Here is a 25010-nt window from a genome sequence, read left to right as displayed (position 1 = left end):
CACCCAGGTGGCTCAGTGGTTAAGCATCTGCCTTTAGCTCAGGTTGTAATCCAGGGGTCCTGGGATTAAGTCCTACATCAGGCTCCCAGAGTGGAGCCTGCTTCTCCCTCTGCCTGTGTCTCTGCTTCTCTCTCTCTGTGTTTCTCATGAATAAATAAATAAAGTTCTGAGTAAACTTTACTCTTTTCTAAGTGGCATTATTTCCAACCTAACCTTAACACTTAAGTCGCTATTCCTGCATCTACAATTTGATGTTTCTTCCCTCAAATTGTTTCTTGAACCAGTTTCAATCTTTAATTGTGGCAACTATTTTTACAACTCAGGCTTTAAGCCTCTTGCACTGCATGCACAGTTTCTAATGTTGGGCAAATCCTTTCAACACATCATACATGCAAAGTATAATCAAGTTATAATCAAGTTTATTTCCCTAATAAATTCCTTTCAATAAATCCCACACCAAAAAAAATCAGTTTCAAATTCCTTAGATGGATATTCAGAGATTTCTAAAAACAGGTATCTCTTTACTATCTCAAGTGGAGTAGTTTACAACACAGACTACCTTTTTAAGCCCAACCAGCTCTTCTTTCTCCTTCTCCACAGCAAAAAGTTCTCTCTCAGCTCCTTTGCTCATACTCCTTAGTTTCTTGAATAAGCTTTGCTCTGCACTCCCTTCCTCTGTGCCTTTGCATTTTTAATAAATTATAATTTTTGTTTTCAAATAGTATATATTGGCATGGGAAAAAGCACATGGCATATTGTCAAGTAAAAAATTATGAAGCATTATAAATAATTGGATATTATTTCTTAATGACAGAAGATGGCAAGAGAACAAGAGCACAGGGAGACTGTTTTTCAGATCCTCAAATATTTAGGCAAATTACATTTTATTTTCATTGTTCTTTTTTATTTATTGTAATTTTTGCTTTTTACATTAGTTATTTTATACCCAGAAAAAATAACCATATGCGCTTATATATGGTACCCAACCTTTAGGACCCAGCTCTAATAAATACTTTGCTTTGTCATCTCAGAATTCATCCATCCTCAGAGATTTCTCTTGGAATTCTTCATAGCATTTTCCATAAGAAACATTGATTCATCTTGTTGATAATGCATTAAAACTCAATTTTTTCAGTTCTTTGACCACTAAATTCCAATCCTCCTCCTCCAACTCACCTTTATTTGGACCCAGGATTAAGCGTTCCTTACCCAGAAAAGACTAGGGTATCTTACCCATATCTAATTTAAAATGAACATAATTAATAATAAAACAAAATTTCCAAGCAAATTAGGATTTTATTAGTCTTTTGAAATAAATATTTAAAATATAAAATTATTTCAAATTTAATTATTTGTTAGCTTGCACATTCTTGCCCATAAGTGAATAAGTGGTTGCATGTGGTGTACATATACACATGCTAAGCATGTTTTTAAACTATTGGATAATTCAGTACCAGCTTCCAGCACATATTCTCTTGGTCAGATCCATGACATTGTTATAGCCGTGATTCCTCAGCCACCATCCCAATTTCAAGCATATTTCTCATCCACCATTACTTTAGTTTTTCAATTTAAGTATTCTATCATCCCCACATCAACAATTCTTCAACCAAATTGAGCACTCCAAGCTATTATCCTTATAGTGTTTTCACTAGCCATCACCTACTTCACCACTTTTATTCCTTAACCAGTGCAAATTCCATGGTGTCTCAGGAAGTAGGAAGGCCCGAGGACAGGAACAGAGATGAAGGAACAGCCAGTCAGTGGAGGAGTCAGAACACACACCACATTTATTGATTCAGTTTGTTGTCTTATAAGGGCGTGTTTTATGGTGCGCTAAAACAGTTACAGTAGTGACAACAATGGTTACTGATCACACATTATGATAAGAAGCATTACAATAGTGAAAATACTTGAGATGCTGCAAGAATTACCTAAACTTGACATAAAGACACGAGGTCAGCAAATACTGTTGGAAAAATGGCACCAATAGACCTGCTCAACAGGAGTTGCCACAAATCTTCAATATATAAAAAATTGCAGTACGTGGGAAGCACAATAAAGCAAAGCACCATAACATGAGGTATACCCGTAATCCAGTGCCAGGAATGGATGAGAAAATAAATAGTAACCAAGTAAAATACTAATGTTTCCTATTACTTTGTTTTATTCTTTCAGTTACACGCATGTATAGCTTATCACTTTAGGGGATTTCTTCTTCTCATTAATTTATTCATTCATTCAACAAATATTTAGTAAGAACATATTTTTGTCTCAGAATGTCATTGGATTTTTGTAATACAAAGACAATTAAAACAATTTCTTTGCTCAGTGAACTAATGTAAACTACCCTAAATTTACTAGTGGATTTAATGAAGCCTTGTATACATGGCTGCATATCCAATAATATTTATATTAATTATTCAATTAAAAAGTGAAGAAAATCTTTCATAAGCCTCTAAGTAGATAATTGCGTATGGGGACGTCAGGCGCACGTCACGCACGCACGTCACGCACGCTGGCCGCACGCAGCGCCCCTCCTCGGCGGTGTCCTAGACGTGAGCCGCCGCCTGTCCTGGGTCTCGTCCACACACGAGACGCTCCTGGCGGTCCGGGGGAGAGCGCCCGGGTCTGGGCCGTGGGCCGAAGACGCCAGATCTGGCGGGTCCTCGCGGCGTGTGCGTTCTCCTCAGGGAGGCCGCGCTGCTTGCGTGGGGAGGCCTGGGCAGGCAGAGCACGTGCACCTGCCGGCCGGCTCCATGGCACAGGATGACGGGGCGGGTCCTGGATGTGGGGAGCCTCCTCCAGGGCTTCCAGCCAGATCTCCAGGGGCACCTCCCTGCCGTGACAGGACCGGCTCCCTCCATTGTCCAGGGATGCGCTGCACTGTGGGGTGACTGGGCCCCTAGTCAGACCCTCGACCAGTTGGGGCTGCCTGCCCAGATGCTTGGCCTCCACGACACGTTGGACAACTGACGCCCCGTCGAGCTTCCTCAGCTGGGGATGGGAGTGCTCCAAGGCGGCCGTCTTCACCGGGAACTAGTCAGCTCCCTCCAGGCCTACTACGTTTCTGCAAGGTACGTTCTCAAAGGATCATCATAAGGATGATTCCCGGGCTTGCTTCAGGGGCAGGTTCTCTTCCTTGGCAGGAGTGCGGTCAGGAGTCTGCATCATGATCATTTCATGATATATACAAATATTGAATCATTATGTGTGCACCTGAAAGCAACATGACGTTACATGTCATGGATACCTAAACAAAAAGTGATTTTTTACAAACAAACAAAAAAACCCCCACAAAACAGAGAGAAGGATACAGTAAGGTTTATTACTCACATAATGAAGCCTTCTTAAAAAAAAAAAAACTGTTATCTCACGAGCAGGTCCAAAAGCAGAGCCTGGAGATAACAGATAAAAGAGACCAGTTAGGCTTTTCTTGAAATTAGGGGATCTGCTTGAGTGAATGTTCCCTTGAATGTTCCTGGGATTTGCATGGTTGGAGTTTCCTACTCCTGCCAAAGGAGGGAGCACCCAGCCTTTCTTATCAGCTTAGCCAGTTGTGGGGCAGAAGACACAGGGCTTGAAAACTTTCAGCAGTTAAATGTCAAAGATGAAGTCAGAGTTTGTTAAGATGCCAGAAGACAATGGCACTTAAGGGCCTTTGCAACCACTGCTTTCTCTCCCGTGAATCATCTTTGATCCAGTGTAACAAAATGTGGGTGGTTTCTTGTATTCTGGACTTATGGTGTAAGCTGACGGGACCTTGTTTTAAGTACTTAACATTCTAAATTCAGAGACCCACCGGAAATTGGAATTGTTGAGAGGTGCCGGTTAGAGAAAGGACACACGTTAACCCTGCTCATTCATCCCTACCAATTACTATAGAATGAACATTGGAAAATAATACTATGGTTGACATGTTGCAGAGATTGCTGTTCATGGAAAGCCTTCCCACTTTGGGGACATGGAAGGGGGCTCTATGAATTTTATTTTGAAAGTTTGGTAAAGGCTTCAAGAAGAGGAAACAGTTTTCATTCTTTGTTTATACATGTGCTTGGAACAAGGATTCCTGAAAATCTCCTGTGCTAAATGAACAGAAGGAAGGAGAATTGGAAAGAGAAATGAAGAGAGGGGGGAGAGAATGTGTGTATCTGTGCGTATGGGTAAGCTGCAGACACGAGAAGGAGCAGAAACACCTTCTCCAAGGATACAGGGGGAGCATTCTGCAGGGTCCCACGGGACCTCGAAGGGCAAATACAATTGGGGGATATAGCCTTGCCATGACACCTACAGATTTGAGGAGTGAAGGGGCAAAAGGGACATTAAACATTAAAGGAATTCATCAGCTAAGGGTCAGCTGAGAGATGGGGCCAAACCCACAAATGTAAAAATGCCTAGGGGAGCTACACACAAATACTTTGTCATGGTTTGTTGGAGCTCATAGACAAGGGATATAATAATTATATCAAGCAAAGAAAAGACTACAATCCCACGCTAGTGAGTAAGAAAATATTGGAGTTCCCTTTCTTAACTCATGCCTCAGTACACAAAAGGAGGGAAGGGAAGTTTGGGAAAGACAGACCATAATTTTCTCTGCTTAACTCCATCTTTCATTAGCTCAAGGTAAGACTAATCTGTGCTACACAGTTGGGAAGGTGAGAGAGGAAATGTTACTGTTGAGTTTGAGAGTAAAGTTTTAAATTGTAGCAAGTCAGCCTTAAATGGGAAAGTGAGGTCCTTCCAGAAACCAAGGGAGATCAGAGAAGCTTTTGAATCTGGTTTCTCATTTTGTTTTGTTTTGTTTTAATGAACCTTTAGCAGGAAATTTTATCAACATAGTACCACATGAAGATAGTTACTAAAAAATAGAACTTCAAGAAATTATTCCAGATACAGTCACATAACTGAATCATTCTGGAGCTTTCGACCTCAGTATAGGTGTTCTATCCCTGTGGGGCTACCTCTGACCATCATTGGTATGTGTTTTGTACCCTTCACTGTGGATGGTTGAGAAAGTACAGTAAACAAGTGGAATTTGAAGGTCACTGTCCTCTGTTGTGTATGTGTGTGCATGTCATTCACATACAGAATTATCCAAATATGTTTATTATGGGAAATATGATCACCCTCCACCATGGGGTGGTTTATACTAAGAATAGTAGGCTATAGAATAAAAATTAAGAACATCAATATTTGTTAAAGAACTGTTCACACAGAAGTGAGAGGAAGCACATTTAAAAGTCGCAGGTGTGACCAGAATAACATGGAGACAAACTCAGAGGAGAAAGGGAAGAGTAAAGAGTGTAAAACCTACCAAAAAAGATTACCCTAAGATAAATACTAAGATGTTGCACTGATGGTAGCATTTCAGATATCCGAGTGTCTTAAGCTATTTCTGTGACATTTATGGAGAAGGAGTTTGAATAATAAATGGCTGTGGAGAAAAGTTGTTGAACACTAGCCATAGGAAAGTGGAAATCCCTATATATATATATATATCCTTTGCAATTGTCTTATAAACATTAACAGAAAACTAAACAAGTGGAAAATATTTCAACTACCTAATTTTAAAAATTATCTCAGCCGGAAAAATGGAAAAAAATGGCTATCTATATAAAAGATAGTTCCTACCTGTTTTGCAATTTATGACATCATTTCATTATGACAACTGTGAGAGCAATAATGCAATGCTGTCGGAGCCATTTTCCAGATTTGGGACCTGGGTGACTGACTGTACAACCTATGGAAGACATTTCTCTTTTCTAGATCTTAGTTTATGAATCTAGTCAATTTTGACTAAAGCTCTAGACTTTACACATTTTTATTTTACTCACATGTCCACAAATAATTTCTATTCACACGCAGTGTAGGAAAAATAAACCACCTGTGTTTCCAACACTCTTGTCCCACGTAAAAGCTGTGTAACTTTGGACAATTGACATATGCTCTCAGTGTCTCAGTTTCCTTGTTAAGTAAGTCAAAGGAATAATAATAGTCACTCTGTAATGTAATGAGGACAAATAAGATATTATATACAAAAACTTTCACAGAGTGTCTGGTAAAAGGTGATTTCTTAGTAAATGCTATCTATTATTATAATTGCTTGTAATTCTAAAATGGCCTATGTTACATTTGTGTAAATGTATGTCTATATGAGTTTATATGTGATAGGCATATAGTGTATAAAGAGAGATAAATATATCTATAGTCCTTTTTTAGAGTGTAGGAGCATATATTTCTTTTAATATATTTAACAACTTTGAACTTTATAAAATCATTTCCACAAAATCCATATGCGTAGGGATGAAACTTAAAACATAGAATTTCTAGCTCTCGAGGATTCCCACAAGAGGGGAAAAAGATTCTCTTCGTGACTGGAAAAATAGAAGCACTTTGAGACAAACATGTGCTTCAGACTATAATCCACTTTCCTTTCCTACCATGGCACAGACAGCATTATGAACCAGAAAATTGTTTGAGCAGCCACAGATAAGGAATTACAAATCTGGAGGTTCAAGAGTTGTATAAAGCAGATGTAAGGTTAATTTGCATGGTTTAGTTCCCTCCCAGATTTTTTTCAATATATTTCAATGGCTTAAAACTCTGAAAAACTGATAGGAAATAAAAAGGTTTCTATAGGCTCTCTGATTTCTTGCTGACTCAGCTGTCTGAAGGCAAAGCCAATTACTATGGCTTGCATTTTCTTGTGCAGAAACCAGAACATACTCATAGTTAAATAGAGTCATTAAATATTTAGGGGAGGGAGAAAAGTTTTATGAATTGAGATGATGACAACAAAAAACTATGTATGGGTATTTTCCTCTTAAACAACAAGAAAACACTTTTCTGAGAGTAACTTGAAAATCTCAAGCATGAAATATGATTTGATTTAATATCCATTTAATGATTTTTTTATATTTTATTTTTTTATTTTATTTTATTTTATTTTTAATTTTTTTAATTTTTATTTATTTATGATAGTCACAGAGAGAGAGAGAGAGAGAGAGAGGCAGAGACACAGGCAGAGGGAGAAGCAGGCTCCATGCACTGGGAGCCTGATGTGGGATTCGATCCCGGGTCTCCAGGATTGCGCCCTGGGCCAAAGGCAGGCACCAAACCACTGCGCCACGCAGGGATCCCCATTTAATGACTTTTTTAAATGTTGATTTTTTGGTTGGCATGTAAGAAGAAATATCCTCTGATATAAAGCTAAATTTTATCCTTGGCGTAATAAAAAAACCAATATGGTCTTCTGAACAAAGAACTAGCTGAACAATTGGGATTCTATTATTGGCCTCACCAGTGACTTACTTGCTCAGTGACCTCGGACATATCGCTTAAATGGCTTTGTGCCTCAAGGTTCCCAGCTGTAATATAGAGATTATAATGCCTGCACCTACTTCATGGGACTGTAGAACTATTTCAGTTGAGTTTGTTTAAAACCCCAAAGGTTTTTGAAACTATCAGAAATAACAGTTAAATTCAAACAAGGTTGTATTTCATTAATTTCTTTTTACTGTTTGATTTGGCTTTCTTGTAGTCTTATATAATCCTTTTTGTACTAAAATAAGTCACTAGGATGAAATTAATAGGTAAAGATTTTCATGGGATATTAAGGAACAATTTTAACAGTGAAGGGAAATTAAGAATACACTTCTGAGATCCACTGATATAACTTCTACTCCTTGGCATATTTAACTCATGATTCAAAAGAGAATTGTAATATGATCATGTAACTTGGAACTTCTCACTAAATCTATAATTGGCAATTTTCTTTTTTTTAATATTTTATTTATTTATTCATGAGAGACACAGAGAGAGAGAGAGAGAGGCAGAGACACAGGCAGAGGGAGAAGCAGGCTCCCTGCAGGGAGCCCAAGGTGGGACTCGATCCCGGGACTCCAGGATCACGCCCTGGGCCAAAGGCAGGTCCTAAACCAATGAGCCACCCAGGGATCCCCTCAATCGAGATTTTCTCATACTGTCTCTATAAATGCACTGATAATGCATCTTCATTTCTCCAAATCCAGAAGACCTATTAAAGCCCTGTTCAAATGCCATGTCCTTCTAGATTCCTTCCCTCTTTGTAACACTATGTGTCATCCAATAAGGAGTTCTGAATAGTAGGAGGACTTGAGTAAGAGAGATAGCTCATTTTTTATATTCCTGACGTTTCATGATTTCTTACAATTATAAATACATTTGCATACAAATATATATGTATACGTTTATTATTTATTCAAAATTATTCTTGAAAAGAACTTTGAAAAGTTCTTCTCGAACTCCAAACTAGAACTCACTACTCCAACCACAGAAATATCTTATTTGCTCTGTTCTCACAACACTTCTTAGAGTCTTAGACTTTTGCATTTTTACGAAAACTTAGAATCAAGGTACGGTCGACATTTCTCACCTGTAAGTGAAATAGTCTCAACTTAATAATCCTTCCTCCTGCCATATCCCTTAGTCTATTTGGTGTCATACTTTGGTTTTTATTCTTTGTTTTGTTTTTACATATTTAAGCTTTTTATCGTTGATTTAGCTTCTTTTGGTCTCCAATATCATGCTGAAGTGCTGTCTAGTGTTCCTATGTGCAAAAGTGTACAATGTGTCTTACAAAGAAAATACATGTGGTAAGCTGCATTCAGACAAGAGTTATAGTGCTATTTGCCATTAATTCAAAGTTAATCAATCAACAATATATATTAAAGAAAGTATTTTTAAAGAGAAACATAAAACAAAGTTATATATTGATCAGTTGATAAAGATGTTGTGATCAGTTCTCAGGAATATATCCCTGCATTATCCTTAGGAAAAGTGGTTCTGTATTTGCTATTTTGGCATGTGTGGTCACTTTATAGAATATAACTACCCACCAATAATAAGAAATGGCTGTGCCTATTTTGTTTGTGTACAAACACTGCCTTCAGCAATATTTTAAAATCTCCCTTCTAATTCCACAGTAGTGCCTGTCTTGTGCACATTTCCAATTTTATGGTCATTTCAATTATAAACAAAAATTTGGCCAACTTTAAAGCTTCAGTTTCATATTCGTTTTAATGCTTGCCTCCTTCTTTCCCACAAAACTAGCCAGATAGCTATCCCAAGAATGAAACTGAGGCATACATCTTTTACTTTTTGTTATCTTGATATTCTGAGCCGCCTTCCGTGCCAAAATGGAATAGGACATGTAGTTACTCATATGAATATTGCTGTAGTTTTCTTTTCTTCACCCTGCTGCTCTTGTTAAGACTAACTGGTCATTGATACTGTTTCTGTGCAGCATGCAAATGCTGGCTCTCTTTTCACATCCAATATTGCACTCTGCACTCTGCATGTGATTATATCATTGTACACCAAAACAAATAGCCACATGTCTTTCTTCCTCAAATCATGTCATTCTTTAGATCTGGTATATGTGATATTCTATTATTTCTTCTTTTAATAGCTACCGTAGTAATCATTAATGTTATTGTAGATTTTTGCTTTCCCTCTTTTTGGGAAAATGATAGTATTATTCTTTGCCACTCCACACATTATATGAAGTCATGTGCTTCTTAGAGTAGAAACCTCTAAGAAGTAGGACATAATTTGCAATGTCCCCTTTCACTACCACAGCAATCTACATCTCACTGCAGACAGTAGAATCGTCACCAAATTATATTCTTGATGGAGTATAATGTTGAGACAAACCTCCCAGTTGATAGTATCAAAAGTAAAGTGGTGCCTTAAAAAATAAAGTATGTGGCATTGGCTTATAAATTCTCCAGATTGTAAAAGACAACGTTAATCAGAAGTTAAAGACTGCATTGGTGAAATATTTGATAAAATTGTTTTTTGAAGTAATTTACAAGGAAGACTGGATAACTAAGAAATGTTTAGATCTAAAGATTGGCATTGGTAGTATGTTTCAGTTTGGGGTGATTTCTTTAAGAAACGTATTTTGAAAAAAAGAGGCAAACTGAAAAAAAGTGGCCAGTTTGCAAGTAGGAATAAAAAATAAAATAGAGATTTCAGAAACTCAGTGATTTCAAATGTTGAAAAAATTTACCGAATTAAGACCCCAATACAAAGAGATAACACTGAGAAAACATTTTGACTCAGAAAGGCAGATCAGTGTTCAGCCTTGGTAATTTTGGTCTAGCAACGACGATGTGATTTAGCTGAATGTGAAGTTCGTAAAAGATACACATGATTGGCTCCTCCAAGTCAATAAGAGCTGGCTCTAGCATCCCCCCTGTCTCTCATCTTCCAATAAGCTATCTTTGGCTTTCTCTCATAGTCATAGAAGGAGTTCCAGAAAATAGGCAGAAGTATTCAATAACACTTGAGGCCTAAATGCATAACTGATCCACTGTGATTTCCCTTATATTTTATTGCGCAGAGCGCATCACAAGGATGTGAAAAATCATGAATGTGGAAAATGATTCCAAATCATAAATGTGGAAAGTGATTCCAAACCATGATATGAGTTTCCATAAAGTCCTATTACAATGCATACACATTTGCTAAATCTAATAAATGTTACTTAAGGCTACTAATAGGAGAGAGAATTAAGAAAGAAATATTAAATGGTAATAGTTCTAGTTTTTATTTTTTGTGATATTTCAATTACAACAATATATATTCCATCTAAGCTGTGAAAGATGAAGAAATTTACAAAATTTCATTTTACCCATTAATCATCTGCCAACCATTAAACTTAGTCTTGTAAAAGTTGTTACATTTTTATTTTTAAAGACTGTTTTTAGATAGATTTGCTTTGGTAACAAATAGCTCCCAAACTTCAGTGGCATAAAACATTACTTTTAGTAATTTTAAGCACATTTACTTTTAGTCAGGAGCTATATGTTTGTATGCTTTATATGCCTTTCCATTACGGACTGTGATTAAAGGAACAATCTCTGCTTGGGACATCTCTGTTGGCAAAAAGACAAAGCAAGATAGCTGGTAGAAACTTAGAGTTACCTTTTCTACTCAAGTGTGTTAAGTCATATCTGCTCCCGATTAAATTGACAGCTTGTTATTGAAAATAGTAACAGTGACAATAATAATACAATAAAAAATGAACTTATTTCCTTAAACTAAAATATTATGGTGAATTTATATCAGATAGTCATAATAAGTAAGTATTTTAGGGAAGAGTAAGAGTGATAAGCTTATAGCAGACAATGGCTCATAGAAATCCTGAAATATTTCTGGAAAACATAAGGGAGGGAATCAATATTGGGGTAGGCCATTTTTTCCTCCTTAGAAATAGCTCTCAGATCTTTTCTTCTTTATCCTTGTCTCCAGTCTCTCGAAAGTCCTTCTTTTTGTACAGTAACCCTAGACGTATCTTAAAAGGACAACAGAAAGCAAGGACCCCGAGTTTACATCCACATAAACCTAAAACTCTTCATACATTTTTCAAACACCATGACACTATATAATCTCACATTACCTAAACTTCATCACTAGGAAATAAGGATTCCATTAATTTGCTATTCTAATTTGTGAAAGAAACATATTCCAATAGGTCTACAACTGAAGTTCCAAATTCAGCTGCAACCTTATGCATCTAAAGACTAAGGGGAGTTTTATTAGTTTCTTAGGGCCACTGTAACAAACTACTAAAAATTGGGTAGCTTAAAACAACAAAAATTTATTTTCTCCTAATTCAGAAGATTGGAAGTTCAAATTAAAGTGTTGACAAGATTGGTGGTGACCGGAGGTTCTCTCCTTGTTCCTGGTGGTTGCTGGCCATTCTTGAAATTACTTGACTTGTAGATATATCACTCCACTCTCTGCCTTTGTCTTTACATGGTGCTCTCCTTTTGGATTTGTTTATGAATCTCTTTCTTCTTATGAGAACACCAGTCATATTGGATTTAAGCTCCACCTTAATCCACTATGTTTTCATCTTAACTTGATTGTATCTACAAAGACACCACTTTCAAATAAAGTCACCTGCATGGGTTCTGAGTGGATATATATTTTGGGAGATTACTATTCAAGCCAGTATAGGAGGCTCAACCGAATCTATTCAGGATAAACTCAAAGACCCACATCAAGACCCATTTTAATCAAACTGCCAAAAGCCAAAACCAGAGAATCTTGTAGGTAACAAAAGAAAAATGACTTATCATATATAAGGGATCTTCACTAAAATTATAAGCAGATTTCTCACCAGAAATTTTGGAGGCCATAAGAAAGTGAGCTGATATATTCCAAGTTCTAAAAGAAGAAAAAGTATAAACCAAGAATAATATATCCAGCAAAATTGTACTTCAAAAATATCATAAATTAAGATTTTTGTCTTATAAAAATCTGAGGGAATTTGTTACCACTACACATGCTCTGCAAGAAATACTAGAGTCTTGAATGTCAAAAGGAAAATATAATAGATGGTAACTGAAAGATGTATGAAGAAACAAGGATTTCAGGAAATATAAATATATAAGCAATTACAAAAGCTATTATTACTGTAACAATAGTTGGTAACTTTACTTTCTGTTTTTTGTAGGAATAAGAAATGAAAACTTTTTAAAATACTATTATTAGTCTAAAAGTATCATTGGAAGTTTGGTTTGTAATTCCACATTTTGTTTTCTACATAATTTAAAAAAACTGGTGAATTAAAAAAATATCAACTTACGGTTTTGGATATACAGCATATAAAGATGTAATTTTGTGACATCAGCACCTGAAAGGAATAGGGATAGAGCTATAAAGGAGCAGAGCTTTCATATAGTATTGACAAATTCAAATTAGCATATTATTATAGTTTCAGGTATAATTTTAAATATAATCCTCATAGTATTCACAAAGAAAATAGCTTTAGAATACACACAAGAGGGGGTTAGACAGGACTTTAAATGTTTCACTAAAAGAATCAACTAAACATGAAAGAATATGGTAATGCAAGAAATTAGGGACAAAAAAGCTATAAGACATATTTGATGTAAATCAAATAGCAAAATGACAGAAGTCTTTATCAGTAATTACATTAAATATAAATTGATTAAATTCTCCAATCCAAACATAGAGAATGGCTGAATGGGTTAAAACATGGTTAAACTATCTGCTGTCTATAAGAGACTCACTTTAGATCCAAGACACGAACGTGTGGAAAGTGAAAAGATGGAAAAAACCCTTGCAAATAGTAACCAAAAGAGGAGAGGGTGGCTATAGTAACACTAGAAAAAATAAACTTTAAATGAAAAAAAGGTAATAAAAGTTAAGGGACATTATATATTAATGTTCATACGGCATGATACAAAATTATAAACATTTATATACCTAATAACAATCAAAATATATAAAGCAAGGTTGTCTTCCCTTGGTAATCTAATCTTTCTTCTTGGAAGAAGCCTTAAAGAAATAGTTTTGCAATAATAGTTTGATGCTTTAATACTTCACTCTCAATAATGATTAGAAAAATCAGAAGAGATTTCTCTGGAAAAGGAAGAAGGAAATAGAGGACTTGAACCACACAACTAAACCAGTTACATCTAACAAACATATATATAGAGTTCTCTACCCAACAACAATCATTCTTTTCAACTGTACATGGGATATTTTCCAGGAAATTGGAACCCTTGTGCACTGTTGATCAGAATGCAAATTTGCACAGCCATTGTAGATAAACAGGGAGGTGTGTGTGTGTGTGTGTATGTGTGTGTGTTTTAAGATTTTATTTATTTATTCATGACAGACACAGAGAGAGAGAGAGGCAGAGACACAGGCAGAGGGAGACGCAGGCTCCTTGCAGGGAGCCCGATGCAGGACTTGATCCCAGGACTCCGAGATCTTGCCCTGGACCGAAGGCAGGTACTAAACCACTGAGACACCCAGGGATCCCCTCAAGATGGTCAATTTTAATATATCATGTATATTTTACCACAATTTTAAACTGGAAAAAATGATTATTTACCGTTAAAGCAAAAATAATAACAATGTGGTGTGGAGTTTATAACATATGGGGAAATAAATGTGTGACAACAATAACAAATGGCCATGAGGATAGAAATGGAAGTATACTATTATAAGGTTCTCACACTTTACATGAAATGGTTTAATATTACTTGAAGTGTTGAAAAGTTAAACATATATACCATCAACCTGCAATCACTAAAATAAGTATTTATAGTTAATTGGTGAACAAAAGTGATATGTGAATTCATAAAAATATCCAATTAGTATAAATTAAAGAGAAGAAAAAGGCAACAAAGAACACATGGAAAAATGGAAACAAAAATAGTAAGATTTAAACCTTGAATGGTTAAACATAACACTACTGTGTTATCTGAGACATATACCTGAGAGGAAAAAAAAAGCAATACCTATACAAAGATTTATATGCAAATTGTTTGTAGTTTTATTCATAATATTCATAATATTATTATTCATAATATCTTAAAACTGAGGGGCACTTGGGTAGCTCAGCGGTTGAGCATCTGTCTTTGGGTGAGGTCATGATCCTGGGTTCTTGGGATCAAGTCCCACATCAGGGTCCCCCCAGGGAATCTGCTTCTCCCTCTGCTCATGTCTCTGCCTCTCTCTCTCTGTGTGTGTCTCTCATGAATAAATAAAATCTTAAAAAAAATAAGACACACACAAAAAAGCATATACTATAGGATCTAACTAAAGAAAATTTTAGAAAATTCAAACCAATAAAAGATGTCAGAAATAAAATCAGTTATTGCCTAGGAAAGGTTGGAGGTAGCTTGGTTGGGAACTGTGATTACCAAGGGAAGACACAAATTTTTGTAGGTTATGGAGATGGGTTCAATATCCTGATTGTATTAATTGTTTCACAGGTTTATATATTGTCACAACTTACCAAATTCTAACTATAAATTAGACTTTATTGTAGTTAATTACATCTCAAAAAATAAAACTAGCATAAAGGCTGAAACAGAGACATTAGCAATCCCATTTTAAACAACAAATATAAAGATTAAAAAATTACCTTTTATTATAAGACATAGTTTACATATGTTTTCTCTAACTAGAATTCCTATATGCAACATTCCAGAGAAGCTGTGTTAAAAGACACTGTGTTAAGAAGTAATGTCTAAAAATTTGTCAGTCTATACCATCTGTACCCATTGTATAAACATCTTTCTGTTAGATAACTTGAAGATTTATTATGGAAGCAGCAAATATAGTGCATGTTCACCAAAAATGTATCACATACTGTAGGAGAAGACACAGGCCATTGTATATCAACTAATTGGTCATGGAAAAACTATATATATTAAAAACAAAAAACTTCAACACATTAAGTCAATCATACTTTTGGAACAAGACACATTATTGGTTTCATTTTAAAATTTAGGAGATCCGTGGGTGTAAAATTCATACAATAGTGTTTCTTGTGATTCCTTTTAAAAATGCAAATATCTCCTAGGCCTGCAAATTTCCTGAAATTCAACACCTTCTGCTCTGTTGAAATACACAGATATGTTCATCTTTAATTAATAGCTCACTACAGACTGAAATTTAGTACCCTTCAATTATTATGGTTTGATTTAGAGAAACAATACTTAATTTTTTTTTTTATAGTCAAACTTATGGGCACCTGGGTAGCTCAGTCAGTTAAGCGACCTACTTTTGATCTCAGTTTAGGTTTTGATCTCAGGGTTGTGAGTTCCAGCCCTGTGTTGGGCTCCATGCTGGGTGTGGAGCCTACTTAAAAAGAAATAAAATAAAACAAAAATCAATCAATCAATAAACAGTCAAATGTATTATATTAGTGGTATATGTTATTAAAACTACCTCTCAGAATGCATGGGTTGGAAAGATAATGAAAATGTTTCCCAGTTTGGGAATTACCTCCTTGTCATACGTCAAAAAGTTATTAGAATTAATTATTAATATTAATATTAATCAATTAATATTTACTTCCATCACTTTGTTCATATCTGCATAAGTCCCTATATTGCAGATACCTTATGTAGCCTTAATCTATATCTATACCTGTATGTAACCAAGTGTGCTGGAAATCTGAGACAAAAGAATAGCTTAAAATGGATGAGCATATTTTAGTCTATATGAAATTTACTATCAATTGAGACGATAGGTCTTAATTGATTTTAGTTATGTGTGTATGGGGGAGAGTGTAGGTAAAGGAAACATTAATTGTATCTTTGCCTCAAATTCTGACTCAATAGAAACTTGAATTTTTCATTTTAAATGTTATTTGTTTAACTATGTTAAGTTTATTTTTACCTGAGAAACTTAGGAATCACAGAGACACAAAGATAGTAGTGATCCCATTCTAAATAGTGTGGATATAAAATCTTTTCCTTATGGTGCTAGTTTGTACAGCTCATTTCCATGCCCTGTTACTCACTAATGCTATTATAGTTAAATTGGAATCTTTCTAGTGACAATCACACTACATGAAATGTTTCCTTGTAATTATATTAGAAGAAGATATGTTGTGAAAACTGTTAGCTTGACTAGTTAAAACTTGTAAAATGTATGTTATTCTTGCACTTAGCTACATATTTTTGGAAGAAAAAAAAGTATATACAGTGTTCCTTGGCACCTGTGCGTATGTGTGCTCTCTCTAAAACAAACAAACAAACAAATAAATAAATAAATTATTTTTAAAAAAGAATCTCTGATTTGTAGCCAATTCCAGCAAAAATGTGGGTAACCTGGGGACCCACTACTTGTGATTGGTGTTTGAGGTGGGACAGTCTGAAGCTTTAATCATTGGGGTCTGCATACTGATCCTGGGTAGTTAGTAACGGAATTAAAATAAATTGTAGGACATGTAATTGGTATCTGCAGAAAATTGGAGAATTTCTTGGTGTAGAAAATCTACATATTTGGTGTCTAAAGTGTTGCCAAGAGAGAAACAATTTTCTTTTAAAGTCAAAATATACTCCCATAAACCTGGAATTCCCCAGAAAATACATTGTCTCTATAAGGATGAAATAGGAATTATGCCTCCCCTGCCCCACTATGGAAATGAAAAATGTCTGGATTCTTTATCATTGAGTGAGGGCAGAAAATAATTCTAAAATAAGCAGAATGCACTGTATTTATAACCAAGTGCCATTTTACATATATGCAAGTTTGTTTTGGACATAGATATTATTCTTTTTTCATGATGCCATAATGAGGTCATACATTATGGTTGCATATTTGTTTAAAAAGGTTGTAAGCTTCCAGAAGGTGGGGATAGTAGCGTTGAATTTCTCTCATTATCTTCCTGCTGCTGGGTCCAGAGCAAATGTGCAATAAATGACTTGGGTGAAGAACATGGATTATTTGTGCCAGAAGGAGCAGTAGTGTTTGGGGGAAAGGTCATGGCCGAATGCCCTTATGGATTTTGCTTATCTTGGGCAAGGGATGTTAGAATAATTGTAAAATATGGAGAAATTCCTTTTCACTCTGGAAATTTGGGTTATTTTGTGTGCAGAGACCGATATCCAGATGGCTGAGTTATAACTAGAAGAAAAACACTGAATGTGGTTGGGGACAGCCATTTCTCTTTCTTTTATGGGAAGAAATTATGGTTATTACCTGAGATTTCATAGCCATGAATAGAGTACTGATAGAAAGATTCTGAAGTATCTCAGATTTTTCTAGGTATTGTTCTAATCCAAAGAATCAAGGGTTCATAGGTAGTATGAATTAGGAAGCATACAGTTATAATGTTAAGGATTAAACAAACACAAAGACAATGACTCTGAATCCAGACTGCCTAGATTCATATACCAACTCAGCATTTTTTAAAGACTTTATTTATTTATTTATTTATTTATTTGACAGAGAGAGAGAGAGAGAGAGAGAGAGCACAAGCAGGAGGAGTGGTAGGCAGAGGCAGAAGGAGAGAGAGAGGGAGAAGCAGACTCCCTGCTGGACAAGGAGACTAATGCAGGGTTCCATCCCAAGACCCTGAGATCATGACCTGGGCTGAAGGCAGACGCTTAACCAACTGAGCCACTCAGGCACCCCTAGACACTCAGTTGCCCCCCAACTCAGCTTTAACTAGCTGTATAACTTGGAGATACTATTTCTTTGTCTGTACAATGGGGACACCCACAAATTTCACCTCATACAATCATTGACAATATAAGTGAGTTAATTTAGATAAAGTGTGTTTAGGTCATATCTTGACACAATATTACCATATTAATATTATCTCTCTGCTTTCTTACCTGGACACCAGTAAGCTGAGGGGAAGGGAATATACTATTCAACTCTACCTGTTCCACAGCTCTAAAGGCTGCAACATAATAATAACAATAAAAATGATAATAAAATTTATTAACATCTTGTATATCAGTCGCTGTAATTTTATATTTATTTCTTTCCCTTATTACAATGAGGATAGTAACATCAATATGTCCATCTTACAAAGAAACTTATCATTAAAGAAACTTATTACCTTGCTTAAAAACAAACAAATAATAAGCAATGATGTTAAATTCCGGCTTAGTCTAACTTCTGAGTACTCTTTTAAAACCAGTTATGCCATCTTAAAAGGAGAAGAATTTGATAAAACATGCATTGGATAGATGAAAGAACAAATGAATTTCAAAAAAAAACCCCATCATCTCTTTTCACAATAAATTTACTTTATGGATATGTTTAGTAATGATAATGACTTCACATTCATTTCAGCACTGGTAAATGTGTTTTTTTTCAGTATCTTTTAAAGGTACTACAGCAAAGTGGTCTCCATAAGGCAAAATAAAATGTGGTGCCCTGGTATCTGTTTCTTTAATTGAGCTTTTAAAATATATATCATTTGAATGAAATTATAATGATTTCATTAACCTATTTTGCCCTTTCTCAAATATAATGACTATAAATGTGATAGGAAATTACAACTGCCCATTGCTGGAAGAAAGCAATCAAGCTAGATTGACCAATATGATTATTACATGCCTGTCTGACAACTTTTTCCCCCTAGATACTGAAGCTGAAGTTGGCAGACCATATAAATATCTATTTGTCTATTTATGAAAAAATTAAATCAGGAAAACTCAGGATCAAAATTTTAATTAATCAGTTTTACAGAAGGAAATCTCAAATTTTTAGTTCTTAGGGATTTCCATTTTAATAGTAATTATAAAACATTCTGGCTTAGTTTGTTATACAGAGGTGATGGATATACATTCAGTGATTTTCAACGGGAAGCTTAAAATGCATTCCCAAATACCAAAATGTTTTACTGTGAAATAATTTTAAAATTTAGGAGAAAAAGAGACTATTAAGCTCTTAAAGGTGTTTAGGTTCATTTGCTAGATACCATATAAGCCAGATGCTATATGAGATATAAGGACTTGCGGATTTAGTAATTTTCTCATCTTTCAAATGTGAAGAAGTGTTGTTAGATATGCCGACATATAGATACCCAGAGGAAAAAAAGAAACAAAAAGCGATGTGGTACTGGAGAGGAGGAAAATAAAATAGCAGTCAAATAAAGAACAAAGATGCACTGCATTGTATAGGGGAATGCAACAAAATATTTTCTCTTTCTCCTTCCACCCCTTCTCACCTCACTCTCTCTCTCTCTCTCTCTCTTTCTCTATCTCTGTTTCTGTCTCTGTCATCTCTCTCTCTCTCTCTCTCTCTCTCTCTCTCTCTCACACACACACACACACACACACATTCACACTTACACTCTGGATTGTGACCTGTAGTTTAAAAAAAAAAAAAAAAAAGAAATCTAAAGTGTTTGGCTGCTGGCACAGTAGCCCCATTTATAGGTGTAGTCTTTTAGGAATAGAGATTACAGAGAATCATACATCAGAAAATGAAAAATTTTCTTTCCAAAAAATCATTGATCATTTTATTATATATATATAACTATTTAATTCACCCTACAGGCCATTTTTTCAAATAATTGCTACTTTTGCCCTTGCTTTCCAACATTATTTACTCATTTTATCCATTTGAGAAAAATCCTCCCCTTAATGAAATATATCTCAAAACAGCTAGCATAAAAGACAAAAGAGTAGTTAGAATATTGAGATTGGCTTATTTTTGTGGGTTGAAAGGATTTTCAACCCACAAAAAAGGGCTTGTTTTCAAATAGGTAGTCTCTACATACATACCTGTGAACAGGATCTAAATACCTCCTATTTAAATAATTTATTATTTGGTTAATAACTGAAAAAGAAATTACTTGTCTTCGTCCAGTAAAAAGTTATGCTCTGAATTAGTATGATGTCTTCTTGTTCAAACCACACATAAATACACAGAGACCTTGATTTTTGCTGAAGATGTGTCCTGAGATTTGATGTATAAACCCATAGTTTGCCCCCCTTTTGGTCTTTCCTGGCACTTGGAGTCCCCATCATATTTTAATATGCTTTATGTTCCAATTAGCAGTCCGCTTAAAAATCAGGTTGAAAATTTCTTGTTTATGGGAAGGGACTTTTGTTTTCTCTGTAACACCATTAAGAATTAGAACTGCTGTTTGAAATAGCAGGAATAGACAAAAAAATCCATTGATATAATATTGGACGACGTCTTTCCATAGAATGCTTATTACAAATGATAGAGAAACAGGCCTTACCAGGAAGTCCAGGTCATTTAACTTTCTCAAATTATAATTATAATTACCTGTATTTTGAGTGACAGGACCAGGTATCTAGAACCTCAGAGAAGATGCTGTTTTCTCTCTCTCTCTCTTTTTTTTCCCCATACCAACAAATTTAGGGGCAGTTTTGAAATAAGACATGTTAATTCTGGAAACGACAATATCACTCTCCAATTTTCTTACAATGCTGGTGCTTTCCTTCCCAGTGTCCAGTAAATTTCCTCAGATCCCTACACTGGGAATAATTAGAATACATATCTCTGTAATCCACATTCCAAGAAGCAAACTCAGAGCAAATCACAATTTTTCTTTTTGCAGAGTAACTTAGTTTATGTTTGTGAGGGAAAAAAAACAATAAGCATAAACTTACCTGTATCAACACATGATTGATTAATAACCTCAAACCCTTTCTGTTTATTTGTATTGGAAAATTGGGTATACGCTAACCATAATAATTTTTTTCTTGGTGAAATTCCAAACACTACTTTGAGTTATAAATAATTTTATGCAAGCAGATGTAGAACTTTTTTTCTTTCTTTCTTTAGTTAACTCTGAGTCTGGGGAGTTCTGCTCAGGAGTGAATTAGCAATTTTGCTTCCATCAGAACCACTTCTCTGCAGAGGTTTATTCTCCAAATAAACCTTTTTTTCCACTTAAAGTCTCCCTAGCAGCCACAAACCCTGTGGCTTCCAAATTTTGCACCTTCTAAGATTTTTCCACCAGCCTTCCTTTCCACTCTCATCTTCATCCCACACCTTTCTTTCATGAAATACCTTCCACTTAATTCACCAGACAATTGTAGAAAATTTTGGTGACCCGGAGTCACTGAAAGCCCAGAAACCAATATGTGGAACACAGGAACCTATATATATGCCTAGGACTTCAGAGTAAGGAGCTTAGGTGGTTCATCAATGAGGAATAGTTATATAAGAATACATATTAAATATACAGAGACAAAGATAAAAATAGAGGGCAGCCTGGGTGGCTCAGCGGTTTAGTGCCTCCTTCAGCCCAGGGTGTGATCCTGGAGACCCGGGAGGGAGTCGATGTCAGGCTCCCTGCCTGGAGCCTGCTTCTCCCTCTGCCTGTGTCTCTGCCTCTCTCTCTCTGTGTGTGTGTCTCATAAATACATAAATAAAATATTTAAAAGAGAGAGAGAGAGAATAGAGATATACTATAGAGATTTATGTACTATATATAAAGAAAAAGATATATGTGCCAGTAGGAATTTGTTTGAAAAGTGTAAATGGAAAAAAAAAAAAAAAAGAAAAGTGTAAATGGGCAAACTCTCCCTTAGTTTTTAAATTTTGTTTTGTTGTTGTTTAAAACAGTTTTAATTGTGCCCATTGTTCACAAGAGCGTGAAGAAATTGACACTCATGTTTAACAGCTGGTTTGAAAAAAAGTTCAAATTTTTCTGTAGTGTGATTTAGGAATATAAATACCAATGTATATTATAAATCAGAAAACTGTGCAAAATATCATATGTAACAATTAGACTTCTAGGCACTCCTCACAAGAAGAATTTACAGATATGTTCATGTTCACCTCAAGTATGCTTAATACAACATTTTTATAGTAGTGAAATGTTGACAGTGATGTAAATACCCAACACAGAGAAATTATTAAATTAATAGTACACATGTACACATATACACACATGTACTGGAAAAATATATAGCTATTAAAATGGCATTATAGAAGACTACTAAATGATTAAGAAACTGTTCATGATCTATAAGATGACAAAGGGTCCTTAAATTATATATATATATAACAAGATATACACACGTGTGCATATGCATATATGTATATATACAAAATTAAACCTGGAATGAAGCCCACAAAAATGTTAATAATTTATCCCTGAGGTATGATAGTTTTGTTTTGTTTTGTTTTTGGTGAGAATATTTAAATTCTAATGTCTTAGCAATTTTCAATTATGTAACAGTGTTGTTGTCTATAGTTACCATGTTTCACATTAGATGCTCAGACTTCTTTTATCTTGTAGCTGAAAGTTTGTACCCTTTAACTAAGTTCTCCCTCTTTTCCCTCTTACCAGAGATGGATCCATCTCTGGCAACTGCTTTTCTACTATCTGTTTCTATGAGTTTTGTGTTTCTGTGTTTTGGATTTTTTGTTTGTTTTTCTTTTTAGATTTCACACATACATAATATCATGCAGTATTTGTTTTTTTCTGTCTGGCTTATTTCAGTTAGCATAAGCCCTCAAGATCCATATTGTCTTCAATGCCAGAATTTCCTTCTTTCCCATGGCAGAATAATATTTCATCATGTGTTTATATATATGTATCACATCTTTTTTTAATCCATTTGTCCATTAAGTGACACATATTATTTCCATATCTTGCCTGTTGTAAATAATGCTATTTTCATTTCCTTTGGATATGTACCCCAAAGTAGGATTGCAGGATCATATGATAGTTCTATTTTTAACTTATTATGGAAAGTCCATACTGGTTTCCTTAGTGGCTATAGATAATTATATAGATAAATATATAAATTCTTTGTTGAGTGAATGAATGAATACAAAACTAATGGAATAATTTAATGAAAAGTAAATGTTCAGGGTTAATTATAGTTATATTGCCTGATCTGTGCATACCACCCTCTCCCCTTTATTCACTCCTGAATACAAAATTCTTCTATCACTCCATGTCTCTCATAGTGTTTAACACAATGCCAGAATGGTGTAAGGTGGAAAATCGAAGCCTATTTATAAGGTGGGATTCCCTCTATGTTAAGAAGTTCTGTGTATATGATACCTATGTGTTTTACACCAACAAACATGTTAAAAAGTAACATCTATTATCATAAATTGAATTCACTGCAGTTTTTACCACTTTTCCCTTAATACTCTTCTAATTATTATTTTTTATTTTTATGTTATAATTTCTCTGGTTAGCCCTTCTAGTGAATGATTTTGTCTTCTAGCACAGTATTTTTCTACCTAGTGGTGGTAAAGAAAGTTTTATTTCCTGATTTATCTTCAAATGCAGACCAATAATTACATAAAATACAATAAGAATTTTTAGAAAGAAATGTTAAAAAAAGACATGCCAAATAAAAACCCAAGCTTTTATATTTCATTCTAAATATAGGAATCCACTTCCATAAATAAGGAGTCCATAGGCAAAAGTGATGATAAGGGAGATTAATAACTATTTTTTCATGGAAATCTTGATAGATCTCTTTGAAACTCAGTGTTTTCACCTGCAACATGGGAATTAAGATAACTAGACTGAAGGATTATTAAAAACATCAAACAACTCACGTAAAATATCATGTAAGCAGGTTATCATGTATGCATGTTTGTGTATGTGACATCATTACGATTATTTATTTTCATTACTTGAGCCGTCTGATTCTCAAGCACTTCATAGTGTGTTCCCTGGTCTCCTCCACTCCTGGTTCCCTCAGGCAGAACATTATATATATTTTAACCAGAAGTTTCTTTTCTTTCCAAAAAGACCACTTTATTTTGACTCTGTTCTACTACTTCCCTTAGATGTTTGAAAACTGTTTTTAATATCTTCATCCTCAAGCTCATCAATTTCTGTTTTATACAGAGAGATTTCCTTTGTTATTTCTAAGTAGGATACTTTCTTGGTTTTGCTTTTTTAAGTGGCTTTTTATACTCCTATGCTGTCATATACTGTACTTCACCATATCCTTTTCAAGATTTCCCTTTTTCTTCCTTCAAAAATTTATCTTCCGGAAAGCATTCCTATCTGCTCATGCTTTCACATGAGTTAGTGAAATGTGAAATTTGTTCCCCAAAGTAATGTTCCAGTTCACTTTGACACAGGAAAATACAACAATAAACTGTAATTGTTCTCCTGTAAACAGGTACGTAACCCTCCGTTAAGCTGCTCCTGTGTGTGCAATGGAACTTGAAGTAGCGTGAGTAACCTGCTTGTGAGGAGACCACATAGAACTAAGACACACACACAAAAATGATCCCTGGAAGCTCTTTGTTCAGCCTTGCTCTACTTTCTAATAGTGGATTTTGCCTTCATTTCATTTGCTTTTCTTCTCCACGTTTTGTTTTGCACCACAGTCCTCTCTAAAGAGTGCAAGCCAGTAGTTCTCCTTGAGTCAGTCTCTCTGCATGGTCACATTCCACAGTGCCACTTTTGCATCTGGTAGCACATTTATGGTTTTGCTACTTTGATCTGTTTAATTGTACTTCCTACTGTTCTCTAGAGAACTCTCTTCGTATCTGTCTACAACCTGTGCTCCTCCTGTAAAAAGCAATGTCAGCTGCATTAAATAAAATTCATTTTTGAGTGTATATTAGAGTCCCAGTTTCACTTGTGTATTTTACTTTCCTGGAAGTACCTGAGAATCTCCTTGTAAAAAAGTCTCCAGGCCATATATACAGACAGAAGCTATAAAAGCAGGCTTGTCTCATTTCTCTGGCACCTTGCACTATAC

General features: G+C 35.1%; 1 long non-coding RNA gene across 1 annotated transcript in view; it reads right to left on the bottom strand.

Moving 5' to 3' along the window:
* Positions 1-1276: 1276 nt before the first annotated feature.
* The window catches only part of LOC140596621 (uncharacterized), a 41555-nt gene continuing 17821 nt past the window's right edge, over positions 1277-25010 (bottom strand). The window contains exons 4-6 of the long non-coding RNA XR_011998512.1: positions 12638-12685; positions 3337-3398; positions 1277-3219 (exon numbers count right to left, since the gene is read on the bottom strand). This is a non-coding gene — a long non-coding RNA (uncharacterized lncRNA). The remainder of the gene's footprint in view (positions 3220-3336; positions 3399-12637; positions 12686-25010) is intronic.

Source organism: Vulpes vulpes, unplaced genomic scaffold, assembly GCF_048418805.1.
Source record: "Vulpes vulpes isolate BD-2025 unplaced genomic scaffold, VulVul3 Bu000000756, whole genome shotgun sequence".
In the NCBI taxonomy this organism is placed as follows: domain Eukaryota; kingdom Metazoa; phylum Chordata; class Mammalia; order Carnivora; family Canidae; genus Vulpes; species Vulpes vulpes.
This window is presented reverse-complemented; position numbering and strand designations above follow the sequence as displayed.